Source organism: Pan troglodytes, chromosome 10 (assembly GCF_028858775.2).
Source record: "Pan troglodytes isolate AG18354 chromosome 10, NHGRI_mPanTro3-v2.0_pri, whole genome shotgun sequence".
Classification (NCBI taxonomy): domain Eukaryota; kingdom Metazoa; phylum Chordata; class Mammalia; order Primates; family Hominidae; genus Pan; species Pan troglodytes.
In genome coordinates this window covers 80,433,949-80,445,536 of record NC_072408.2, presented here as the reverse complement: position 1 = coordinate 80,445,536, position 11,588 = coordinate 80,433,949, and the positions used below count along the sequence as shown (strand labels likewise).

Sequence of the window (11,588 nt, the reverse complement as noted above, 5' to 3'; positions counted from 1 at the left end):
CAAAAATAATTTGACTGCTTCCTTTCCAATTTGGATGCCCTTTATATCTTTCTCTTGCCTGATTGTTCTACCCAGAACTTTCAGGACTATATTGAATAACAATAGTGACAGTGGGCATCCTTTTTTTGTTCCAGATCTCAAAGAAAAAGCTTTCAGATTTTCCCATTTGGTATGATACTAGCTGTGAGTCTGTCATATATGGCTTTTATTATGTTCAGATATGTTCCTCCTATCATCAGTTTTTGAGGGTTTTATTATGAAGGGATGTTGAATTTTGTCAAATGCTTTTTCAGCATCAGTTGAAATGATTACATGGATTTTATCCTTCATTCTGTTGACATGATGGATCACTTTAATTCATTTGTATATTTAATCATCCTTGCATAACAGGAATAAATCCCACATGGTCATGATGAATGATCTTTCTGATGTATTGTTGAATTCAGTTTCCTAATATTTTGTTGAGGATTTTTACATCAATATTAATCAGAGATATCTAACTGTATTTTTCTTTTTTTAATGTGTCTTTCTCTGTTTTTGGTATCTGGGTAATACTGGCCTCATAGAATGAATTGGAAAGTATTCCCTCTTCCTCTATTATTCAGAATAGTTTGAGTAGGGTTGGTGTTAGTTCTTCTCTAAATGTTTGGTAGAATTCAACAGTGAAGCCATCAAGTCTTGGGCTTTTCTTTAGTGGGAGGGTTTTTATTACAAATTTGATCTCATTACTTGCTATTGATCTGTTCAGATTTTGAATTTCTTCCTGGTTCAATCATGGTCAGTCATATGTGTGTAGGAATTTGTCCATTTTTTTGGTAGATTTTTCTTTTTTTTTTTTCTTTATACTTTAAGTTTTAGGGTACATGTGCACAACGTGCAGGTTTGTTACATATATATACATGTGCCATGTTGGTGTGCTGCACCCATTAACTTGTCATTTAACATTAGGTATATCTCCTAATGCTATCTCTCCCCCCTCCTCCCACCCCACAACAGGCCCCGGTGTGTGATGTTCCCCTTCCTGTGTCCATGTGTTCTCATTGTTCAATCCCCACCTATGAGTGAGAACATGCGGTGTTTGGTTTTTTGTCCTTGCGATAGTTTGCTGAGAATGATGGTTTCCAGCTTCATCCATGTCCCTACTTACTGTCATGTAGTTGCTCATAGTAATCATTAATTATCCTTTGCATTTCTGCAGTATGAGTTGTTATTTCCGCTTTTACATTTCTGATTTAATCTATTTGTATCTTCTCTCTTTTTTCCTTAGTGGTCTTACTATAGCTTTGCTGATTTTGTTTAGCCTTTCAAAATACCAACTTTTTGTTTCATTGATCTTCTGTATTTTTTTTTCATTTGAGTTTCATTTATTTCTGCTCTGATTTTTGTTATTTCTTTTCTTCTACTGATTTTGGGTTTTGTTTGCTCTTGTTTTTCTATTTCTTTAATATGCATCATTAGATTGTTTATTTGAAGTTTTTTTTCTCTTTTTTGACATAAGCACTTATAGCTATAAACTTCCCTGAGTACTGCTTTTGCTGTATCCCATAAGTTTGGATATCTTGTGTTTTCATTATCTTTTGTTTCAAAATTTTTTTCAATTTCTTCTTTAATTTATTCTTTGACCAACTGGTCATTCAGGAGCATATTGTTTAATTTCCATGTATTTTTATTGTTCCCAAAATTCTTCCATTATTAATTTCTAGTTTCATTTATGCTGGTCAGAAATGTTCCTTGATATTATTTAAATTACTTTGAATATTTTAAGACTTGTTTTGGGAACTAACATATGGTCTATTCTTGAGAATGACCAATCCTTGAGAAAACACAAGATACCCAAAAAATGTGTATTCTGAGACATTAATTTTTTTGTAAATATTTATTAGATCTATTTGATCTATAGTGCAGATTAAGTCTGATGTTTCTTCATTGATTTTTCTATCTAGAAAATCTGCCCAATGATGAAAGTGGGATGTTGAAGTCTCTAGTTATTATTGTACTGGGGCCTACCTCTCTCTTTAGCTCTAATAATATTTCCTTTATATATCTGGGTGCTCCAGTGTTGGGTGCATATATATTTAAAATTGTTATATCCCTTGCTGAACTGACACATTTATAATTATACAATGACCATCTTTATCTCTTCTTACAGTTTTTGTCTTGAAATCTATTTTTTTTGATATAAGTATAGCTACTTCTGCTCTCTTTTGTTTTCTATTGACATAGAATATATTTTTCCATCTCTTTATTTTCAGTTTATGTGTGCCTATTCAGGTGAAGTGTGTTTATGTCTTTTGATTCCATGTACATTCAATATTATTATTGATAAGTAAGGAATTACTTCTGCCATATTGTTACTTGTTTTCTGGTTGTGTGTTCCTGTCTTCCTCTAGCGAAGTTGATTGTCTCTGATGATATGATTTAGGTTTTGGCTTTTTGTTTTTGTGCCTCCATTGCATGATTTTTTGGTTTGAGGTTACTATGAGGCTTGCAAATACTGTCTTGTAACTAATTGTTTTAACCTGAAAATGACTAAACACTGTTTGCATAAACAAACAAACAAGCAAAAAAAAAAAAAACCTAATAATGAAAATTCTACTGCTTAACTTAGTCTCCCTGTTTTTTAACTTTCTGTTGTTTCTGTGTATATCTTATTGTACTGACTACATTTTGAAAAGTTGTTGTAGTTACTGTTTGATTGGTTTATTGTTTAGTCTTTCTTTTTGCAATAAGAGTAGTTTACACACCACAGTTCTGATATTATAATGTTTTGTGTTTTTCTGTGTACTTACTATTACCGGTGAGTTTTGTACCTTCAGGTGATCACTCATTAATTAATGTCATTTTCTTTCTAATTGAAGTACTCCCTTTAGCATTTCTTATAGCTCAGTTCTGTTGTTGATGAAATCCCTCAGCTTCTGTTTGTCTGGGAAGATCTTTATTTCCCCTCATGTTTGAAGGATATTTTTGCCAGATGTACTATTCTAAAGTATGTTTTTTCTCCAGTGCTTTAAATATGTCATGCCACTTTTTCTTGGCCTGTAAAGTTTCCACTGAAATGCCTGCTGCCAGGTGTATGGGAGCTGCACTGTATGTTTTGTTTTGTTTTTTCTCCCTGCTATTAGAATTCTTTCTTTATCCTTAAACTTTGGGAAAATTAAATGTCTTGAGATAGTCTTCTTTGAGTTAAATCTGCTTAGTGTTTTATAAACTTCTTGTACATGGATATCGATAACTTTAGATTTGGGAAATCTTGTCATTTTTTCTTTGAATAAGCATTCTAACCTTATCTCTTTCTCTACCTCCTTTTTAAGGCTCTTGTATTTGCCCTTTTGAGGATATTTGCTACATTCTGTATGCATGCTTCATTGTTTTTTATTCTGTTTTCTTTTGTCTCTTTTTACTGTATATTTTCAAATAGCCTGTATTCAAGCTCACTAATTCTTTCTTCCACTTGTTTAATTTTGCTCTTAAAGGACTCTGATGCATTCTTTACTATGCCAGTTGCGTTTTTCAGCTCCAGAATTTCTGCTTGATTCTTTTTAATTATTTCAATTTATTTGTTAAATTTATCTCATAGAATTCTGAAATTCTTCTCTGTGTTATGCTGAATTTCTTTGAGTTTCCTCAAAACAGCTAGTTTGAATTAGTTGGCTGAAACATCTTTGTTTCTCCAGGCTTGGTCCTTGATTCCTTATTTAGTTCATTTGTTGAGGTCATGTTTTCCTGAATGGTGTTGATGCTAGCATATGTTCTTCAGTGTCTGGATATTGAAGAGTTAGATATTTATCGTATTCTTCACTGTCTGGGTTTATTTGTGGCCATCCTTCTTGGGAAGGCTTTCCAGATATTTGAATGAACTTGGGTGTTTCGATCTAAGCTGCATTTGTTTTAGAGGGCACCCAATACCCAATAATGCTGTGGTCCTTGCACACTCATAGAGATACTACCTTAATGGTCTTGGACAAAATCTGGCAGAATTCTCAGGCAGATACTCAGGTTTTCTTCTCTTACTTTCTTCCAGAGTCTCTGTGTCTGTTCTGAGCCACACAAAGCTGGGGGTGAAGTGACACAGACACCACTGTGGCCACCCCTACTATGACTGTGCTGGATCAGACCTGAAGCCAGCAGAGAAGTGGGTCTCATCCAAGGCCGGATGTAACCACTTCAAGGCTTACTACCTATGTTTAGTCTAGGCCCTGGGGCTCTACAATCAGCTAGTGGCAAGGCCAGCCAGACCTATGTCCTTCCTTTCAGGGCAGCAAGGGTCCCCAGGCCCTGGGTGGGTACAGAGGTGCCATTCAGTAGTCAGGGATTAGAGTCAAAACTTTAGAAGTCTACCTGGTGTTATATTGTACTGCAGCTGAGTTGGCACTGAAACTGCAAGTTATAGTCCTTCCCACTCTTCCCTCTGCTTTCCAATGGCAGAGGAACTTCACCTCATAGCCACACCCACCCACCCATTGCAGGCCATGAGGAGTACTGCAAGACTACTGCAGATGTTCCCTTAAGGCTCAAGGGCTCTAAAGTCAGATTGTGGAGAATGTTGTCTGGCCTGGGATTCACCCTTCAGGGTAGTATGCTTTCCTCTGGCCCACAGGAGGTCCAGAAATGCTGTCCAAGATTCAAGTCCTGGAATTGAGGATCCCAAGAGCCTGCTTAGTTCTTTATCCCTCTGTGGCTATGCTAGTACTTGAAGCTAGCAAACTTCTTAGGCTCACCCAAGGCCCTTGATATAGTACCTGGGTATTGCTATTGGTTCTTTGGGGCCCAAGGGCTGTTCAGTGAGCAGGTAATAAATGCTGCCAGGTCTGGGTCCTTTCCTTCAAGGCAGCATGTTCCCTTCTCACCCAGGCTGTGTCTACAAAACTTATCTGGGAGCTCAGGCCTGGAATGGTGGCCTCATATTTGACCAGTGCCCTACCCTGTTGTGGCTGAACTAGTATCCTAGGTGCAATACAAAATTCTCACCATTCTTTCTCTCCTCTCCTCAAGTTGAAGGAAGGAGACCCACGCTGAGGGGCTTGGGAATGAAAGTTGCCAGCACTCCCTTGCCTGCCCCAACTGGTATCTCAGTGTGTCATGTGCCCCCAGTTCACTGTCTCTGGGTCTAGTTCAGCACTAGGACTCACCTAAGATTTGCAGTCCTTATGGCCTAGACTGCCTTTCAAGTTCACTTGGAGACACAGAGCATATAGCCCTTGATGGTGAGGTTTGTGGGAACTTAAGTTTGGATGACTGGGATTGGTGATTTGCCTCTGGCTAGGCCTGGTTTATATGTTCCCTCCATGTGCTGGCATCAGCTGAGTTTGGTCTTGTTTTCCTTTGCTCTCTAACAGGGCACCACTGAGTTCAATGCCTCACAATTGCTGTCTTCTCCTTCCCCCAGCACCCAGAGATACTCTCTGCATCATGTAGCAGCTGCCAAGGGTGGAAAAGGTGATGCTGGCAATTCAGGACTGTTTTTTCTATCTCTACAAGGCCTCTTTAAATGATATAAAGTTAAAACTAGGTACTACGCGTGCTTACCTCATTTTGGGTTCTTATGAAGGTTTTTTTTTTTTAATTTTAATTTTAATTTTTTTTCCTGTGTGGATAGTTGTTTAATGGGTGTCCTTGTGATGGGGGATGATGTGTGGAAACTTCTATTTTACCATCTTGCTCCCTGTACTAGTTTTCAAGATGCTATCACTTTATCTTTCATAAGTCTTTCAGTCACTGCCTTCATCTCCATCACCTTTACATACCCACATCTACTGTTGCTATCTTCACTCTTGCCCTAGAAAAATTCAGTATAGTTTAGTCTAAAACGTTAATAAATTATTTTATCACTGGAGTGTAAAATGTAAATTTATTCATTATTTATTAATTTTCTCAATAAACATTTCTGAGAAACTGTTTTCCAGAAAACAGGCTGCACATACGGAACAATTACTAAGAGAGAAAAAGCATCTCAGAATATGCAGGGTTTTTTTTTTTTAAGCAACAGGATGTGATATTTTAAATAACCATTCCATTTATGTTATCTTGCATTATTCACTTCATCACTCCTATAAAGCCATAAATTTCAAGCAGGAAGCAGCTGACACATTTCTTGTCATTTAGTAAACCCATGATTGTACCTCCTTATGTGATCAGCCACTTAATTGCACTACTTTTCAAAAGCACCTCCACAGAAAGAGTTTCATTTGAAGTATTTTAAAAACCTCTTTAAAAAATGATCACACTCAAATAACTAGATATTTAAATTTAGGGGAAAAGGTATTTAGAGTTCTACCCTCATCCCAATTGGATTGCCTCAATGATCATCTGAAATTGTTATTTGAATTCTTAAATCTAAGCATGACTTCTTTGGTGTTATTTTTAACATATTTCTAAAATCATTATTATTAATACTATTAGAGACTTTGCCTTGTGCAAACAAACAGCAATGAATGATTTTATTGTTCTAAAGCAATTCTTTCTGGTTGAGGGGGGTGGGTGGACCTGAGGCTAGTAATATCTCTGTAGCTGCAAAAACCTCTCTTTAGATCTCTTTGATGTCTACATGAAAGTTTTGAATAAATTATCCAAATAATAGCATATATTTTCTTGACTGACAAGTGTAAGTGTAGTGCCCACACACATTTCTTATGGGTGAAGAGCCTTATATGTACAACATAGGCACGTTTAGAATTTGCAAACAGAAGTTTACCAATGACTATTTGAAAATACATTGCTTTCTCGTGATAATAATTATAAATTATTTTATCTCTAAAATATAGGTACAGATATGTAATAAATGTAGTATTTTAATTGTTTTCATTTGTTTTTACTTTAAAGATAAAAACTTTTATTAAATATAGAAAATGTATTACAATATATGATATACTATCTTAGAATATAGGAAAAAAGGTCTATACATGCTTTTTGCGCTACTCTTCTGTCTTGATAATACACTTTTGCAAGACTCACTATAGATTCAAAAACATACTTTCAGTTTTTCACTTATGATGAGGGTGTAGAAAATCACCAGAGACAGATGTTTCCAGCCTAACAATGATAACAAGCTAGGGAAGCTAAACCATCAGATATCTTTTCAACACATAAGAGAGTTACTGAAGCAAATGATTTAAAATTAACTAAATTTCAGAAAGTTGCAAGTCTTTCTTAGAAGATTCTCACAGCTGTATTCATCCCTGGTAAAGAGATGGGAATATTCATAACCCAGGGGAATTATCTTAAGGATGAAAAACTCAATAAATTACTCAAATAGTCCAGAAATAGAAACACATATATTTGGCAAAATAATTGAAAAGATACTCCTACAAAGAAGATACATAAATTGCCAATAATTCCATAATAAGATGCTCAGTATAATTGTTGGACTCGTCATTCTTTTTTAGTAATTCTAGTGAGTGAGAAAATGGATCAGAAGGTGGTTTTAATTTGCATTCTTCTTCTGATCAATAATGCTTTTCATGTGTTTTTTGACCTATATTTCTTATTTCTTAAAGTGTCCATTCAAGTCTTTTGACCATTGTGTTTGTTGTATTGTCTACCTTTTTATTGTTGGCTTATTTAGGTCTTTATATCTTCTGCACATGGGTTCTTTGAAATACAAATATGTGTATATTTATGTAGCATATATTATACATATTAGTTACATATGTACAGCAAATTATTCTCGACTGAAGTTTGCTTATTCATTTTCTTAATGCTATCTTTAGACAAAAATTTTTTTTCTTTTGATTAAGTACAAATCATTTTTTTATGGTCAAAACTTTTTTAGATATTTTATCTATGAAAACTTTGCCTATCTTAAGTTTATAAAGATATTCTTTATGTATTCTAATATGCTTCTTTATAGAATTGTTGTAAGTCTAACTTTTACTTTTTAGCCTATTATTTATCTTAAATTAACTTTTTATGTATGGAATCAAGAGTTGGTTCATTTTTTTCCTGCACCATTTTTGAGAAAATTAATTTTTTTCCATTGATTTTATTCTTTCTTTGTTGAAAATCAAAGTAGAGAGACAATGTTGAAAACTCAGAGAACTCATAAATATCTCACCCTAGTGGAAAGTCTAAGTTAGCTCCAGAGTAAAACCTTTCTTAGACCAACCTTAACAAGCTTAAAAACAACTGAAAAGGATCAAGCTATTCCATGATTAGTTTAACCATGAGTTAAGATAAAATTCAATACTCATTGAGAAAACACAATATTAAGACACTAAAAAGCATAAGATTTACAATTCATCAAATCTATATTCCCAATGCATGAGAAGCAGAAAATTTTGATTCACAATCAAGATAAAAATCAGTACACATAGATTTAGAACTGACAGACATCATAGGAAGTGCAGAAAAGAACTTAAACACTTATTATAAATACTATAAATAGCCTCCATAAATTAAAAATATAGTGAGAAAGAAAAAGGAAACTGCTGAAAACAAACCAAATACAATTTCTGGGGCTGAAAAATACATTATCTGAAGAAGAAAAAAAATGAGATGGGATTCACAATAGATTAGATATAGCAAAAAGAGTGTTCAGCAAATTTAAAGCTATACCCACAAGCATCATTTAAACAGAAGCACAGCAGAAGGAAAAGCCTGAAATAAAAGTAAATCAAACATCATTGACAGGGAGCATTATAGGGCAGTTTAATGTATAATAGGTTTATGAGAAATAAAGAGGGCAGAAACAAAAAAAAAAAAAAAGAGAGAAAATAATGTCCAAACATTTAAAAAATGTAATAACTACAAACTCACAGATCTAATTTTCTCAACAAATCCTGAATAGGATAAGCACAGTGAAAACCACACCACACAAATCATTATAAAATCTATAAAATCCAATAATACATAAAAATCAAAAATAGGCAAATATAAATATGAAAACACAAAATTTTAAAAATTACATTTTTTCTCAGCAGAAATAATGCAAGTAACAAAAATAGCTTGACTTAAAGAATGCAAATAAGCAACAATTTTTAAAAACATTAGAGTATTATGCACAGAAAATACCCTTCAAAAATTAAGATATAATAAAATATTTTTCAGACAAAACTAAGCTGAGAGAATTTATTACCAGAAGTTTTTTTTGCAACAAGAAATGTTAAAGTCAATTTTTCAGGTTGAAGGAAAATTATACTAGATATAAAGTTATATATAAAGATATTTAAAAAATTCAAAAATGGTAAATTTATGAGTAAATATAACCAAAGAACTTTCTTACATTTAATTTTAAAGCAAAAATAATAATAGTATTTATTTTTTAAAAAGTCAAACTAAAATTTACTACACAAAGGAATGTATACAGTTTCAAAGTTCTAATACTGTTGATTGATACAGTATCTTTAAATATAGACTGTGATAATCTAAAGATTCTTACTTTAAACTCTAGAGCAATCACTAAAAATACAAAACTAAGAGGCGTAGCTAACAGCTAAGAGTGGAGGTAAAATTAAGCCATAAGAATTCTTGATTCAGTCAGAGGTAGCAGAAAAAATAAAAACTAACAAAGAACAGATGGAGCAAATAAAATAATAGACATATCCTCATTACCTTACAAGTAAATGGTTTAAACACTCCAATTAAAAGGAAGAAATTGTCTGGTTTGATTTTTAAAAGCAAAATTCAATTATATTCTTTTACAGGAATTACACAAGACAGAGATAGTTTAAAACTAGAAAGATGTAGTAAGAGATCATAAAAATTACAGTTATTAGAGGCCTGTAGTTACTATATCATTATAAGGCAAACTAGAACCTAGAATGAGGAATATTTTAAGAGACATAAACATATTTAATGATAATAATATGTATACTTCATTAATAGTATATAATTGTTAAATGCATGTGCATCTAAGAGAACATAAACCCACATTAAACAATATGTTTAAAATAAAAGGAGAAATAGACAAATCTGCAACTGTAAATAGAAATGTAAATAGAAATGCAACATCTCTCTCAGGGTTGATATGACAAGTTGAAAAAAATATGTGAAGCAACAACTGTCAGAACTGAAAATGAACACAGACAAATACAAAATTATAGTTTGAGACTTCAACACCCCTCTCTCTGTAAGAATATTGAAACCTGAACTAATAACTAAAGGGATATAATTAACATTAGAATACTATCCTTAATAAAGTGGAATGCATATTATTTTTCTTGCACAGATGGAATATTCACCACTCAGACTATCTACTGTGACAGAAAACACACATACTTAGTATGTTTTAAATATTGAAACCAAAGTACTACTCAGGTAAACATGCAATTAAATTAGAAATCAGTTTATAAGATACCTAAAATGTTCACAAAACAATTCTAAATAACTCATGGCTTAAAGAAAAATTATAAGCAAAATTACAGATTTTTTAATAAAAACTGAATGATAATATTGATATATCTTACATATCAAAATGCAAAATATAGCTTAAGCAGAAGGAATACATTGTTTTAAATGCTTATATAGCAAAAAAGAATGATCTTAAAGAAGAGACATCACTATAGATATTAGAGGCATAAGAAATATAATAAAGTCATGCAATTTGGTAACCATATACTAAAGTTGGATTGATACAGAGACAATTAGTATGGCTTCTGTGTAAGGATGCACACAAATTTGTGGAGAATGTTCTATATCTTTGAGAACTCACACAGGCCACATGGAAAACATTAATTAATCTTTGATATAATTAAAAATGGTATTGTTCTTTCATATTTTCCAATTTTTTATTGTTAGTTGGTATAGAGTTGGTTTATATATGAATATTTATTTTTAGAACAGTTTTAGACTTCTAGAGAAAATTTAAAGATAGTTTTAAAAGTTACCATATATCCCTCAACCAGTTCTTCCTATTAATAGCACTTTACATTAGTATCATACATTCGTTGGGACTGATGAGCCAATAGTGAGGCACTATTAGATAAAATTCATACTTTATTAAGATTTTCTTAGTTTTCACCTAATATTTTTTTTCTGCTTCCAGATCCCAACCAAGATATCACATTACATTTAGTTGTCATGTTCCCTTAGTCTCCTCTTGGTTGTAATTGTTTCTTAAATTTCCTTTGTTTTTGATGACCCTGGCAGCATAGAGGAGTACTACTCATCAAGTATTTTGTAGACTGTCCCTCTATGAGCATTTATTTGATTTTTTTCTTTTTTCCTGATTAGATGGAGGTTATGGGTATGTGGGAGAAAGTCCACGTAGGTTAAGTGCTATCGTTTTAATCACATCTTATTGAGCATATGCATTCCTAGCAAATGACATCACTCTTGATATGACAAAGATTCTTTCCTTAACCAAACTAGTCAAACTCCTCTGAGACCTATATCTAAGTGTGAACCTTAGCCTATAAAAATTAGATTCTCAACACAAATGATTTCATCCACCTTTGCATTTTACATTAAAAGACAAACAAAGACTAGCATAGTCTCTAACAGCAGGAGGCTGCATCTCTAGAATTACCCTAAACTCTTTAAAGTGTCTACCTGAGAAAACTTAAGTCTGCTCTTCCCTGAAAAGGTCATATATGCAAAGTGACCTTCAAATGCCCAAGGGGCCAAACAACCGAAGAAGGAGGCAGATAAATCCA

General features: G+C 33.1%; 1 non-coding gene across 1 annotated transcript; it reads left to right on the top strand.

Moving 5' to 3' along the window:
- The first annotated feature begins 10,526 nt into the window (after window positions 1-10,526).
- LOC112205105 (U6 spliceosomal RNA) lies at window positions 10,527-10,635 on the top strand. The gene has a single exon (XR_002938965.1). It is a non-coding gene; the product is annotated as a U6 spliceosomal RNA (small nuclear RNA).
- Window positions 10,636-11,588: the final 953 nt, after the last annotated feature.